The following is a 2,301-nucleotide window of genomic DNA, read 5'->3' as shown; positions in this document are numbered from 1 at the left end:
GCTAAGGTAGCACCCTGCTCCCCACACTGCCACATGTGTCTAATGAGTTTTCCTGCTTGGCTGTTTCTATTTAAGTCATCTGGATTTTATTTTGATTCAATCTCTCTACCAGCTGCTGATGTCACCTACTCCTACTGCTTTCAGGCAGGAGCAGGGCAGGAAAGGATAAGCCTGTTTCCAGAGCAAGAGTCAGTAGGAGAAAATCTCTTCCTGGGCATTTTTTTTTTTTTAATTCAATCTGATTTTTCTCACTTAAAAATTTATTTTCTCTCCTCCTCCCCCCAACATGGGAAAATTAAAAAAAAAAAAAAAAACCAACAAAATAAAACCTTGTAACAAATATGCAGACTCGTGAAAAACAAATTCTGGGCAGTTTTTGAGGGAGGAACTTCCTCAGACTGTTAAAATTCTTAGTTGCAGTTTGTTTTCCGGAGCTGTTTGCTTTTTCTTTACTTTTTTTCCCCCCTGAATTCCTTTTCTCTTGTTCCAGCTCTTGTTGGGCATTTTTCTTTTCCTCCCTCAAATGCATTCTTGGCCATTCTCCTTTTTGATCTTCATCTTCACAGCTTTTGAAAGCAGCTTTCTTTAGAGTAAGACTGCTTTACTTAGGCCAGTCACCAAGAAACAAGGGCTGATAATGACCACGAGGTTGTCATGTGCCCTGGAGGTAACCCATGACTTTGACATTTGGAGGAGGAGGGGCCTGGAATGGTGTGGCTAGGTCCAAAAGTGTGTGGTGGCTTTCCCTTCAAACTTAGTGGAAGTTGTTCCAACTTAGGGCTTGTTTCCCAACCTAAACGGGGCTATGACAGCATAAAAGATTGGGAAAACTTCCTCTTCCCCCAATAAAATTCCAAAATTGTTTCTCAAAAGATAAATAGGTATGCTAGCACAGGGGAGGCCAAAGAACGCCATTGGCACCAGGGCCTCCCTTTTAAAAATTATCACAACGAGGGAGGAAGGATCTGCCCCTGTCAGCAAGAATGGAGATGACCTGCTACAATGGAGATCACCTTCATTTTAAGAATAGGAGCCAGAAGGGGCAGTCAGTGGAAGCCACCTGCTGATTTTCCTGAGAGAAGAAATTCAATCCTGGGTCCTATTTTCTCAGGGGACAAATTAAGGGCAGCAGTCCTTTTGACCCTCAGCTTTACTTCCTGAAAGTTGTAGGAATTCTCAGTAAAAGCCAAGAATGAATGTTGAATCCTCTTTCACCCCTTGCCCCAGTTCTCAAAGCATCCTCGGATGCTAGAGCTAGAAGGGACAATTGTCTAAATCATGCCTTTATTTTATAGGGGAGAACTGTATAGACTCGTGCCCTATGTGTGTATGTGACAGCTTGTGAGGAGGGAACCCTGAATTGAGAGCCAGAATTCCTACCACCCATCCATTAGCAGTTACCCTCCTCAATTCCTTCCTCCTACCTCCCCCAAGGCCAAGAACACATTCCTATTCCACATTTAGGTATCTTTTGTTCCCTCAGAGATTTCTTTATAGATTACTAGCTACCTGACACAGAAAGGTATGCTAGAATTTAACTTGTCTATCCCTTTATCTTCGGGTAGAATGATCTTCACACATGTGAGGAATTTGGCTGGATTCTAATACTATATTCTTAGTAAAGAAAGATCCTTCCGGACAACCCACTGCTGGCCCAATCAACTTCCCGAGGCCTCCATTCCTACTCTTTAGGCATCTTAACTTTTAAGGAAGTTCTCTCTGTGACCCCTTCTACTGCAGTCTACCGGTCAGTGAGAAGTACAGAGGGACCCTTATTCCAGGAACAAGGAAATTTGGATTTTATATCTCCCCAGTCCTAGTCTACTTCCCCTCTCAAAGACAAACAAAACCTAGGTTTCCTGACTCCCCAGCCCCTGTACCTCACTTCACCTCCTCTTGTCCTCAATTGCAAATACTGGGAAATCTGGAAAATATTGAGGGTTTCAAAGCATCCTCGGGCTGGCTTCCCAAGCTTGGGTGGGAAGCAGAGTGTGGTCCAGGTAACTGGAGGAGGAGGGGAGGGGAGACCACAGGGCACTGTGCCAAGTCTGGGCAACCGCGGGGGCTGGCGGCCCCATGCCACGTGGTGGCAGCGGCGGGGTCCGGGGCGCCTTTCCAGCTCAGGGAACAGAGAGCAGCCGGGGAGGAGGCGGCATCGGAGCTGGTGGCGGCGGCGGCGGTGGTGTCGGTGGTGGTGGTGGTGGAGGAGGAGGAGGAGGAGCGGGGCGAGAGGGAGGGGGCAGGGGAGGGGTGGGGGGTGGGGAGAGACCCGGCGGCAGCGACAGGGCGAGGAGCGGAGCG

Source organism: Sarcophilus harrisii, chromosome 4 (genome assembly GCF_902635505.1).
Source record: "Sarcophilus harrisii chromosome 4, mSarHar1.11, whole genome shotgun sequence".
NCBI lineage: Eukaryota > Metazoa > Chordata > Mammalia > Dasyuromorphia > Dasyuridae > Sarcophilus > Sarcophilus harrisii.
Note: the sequence above shows the minus strand (reverse complement) of the source record.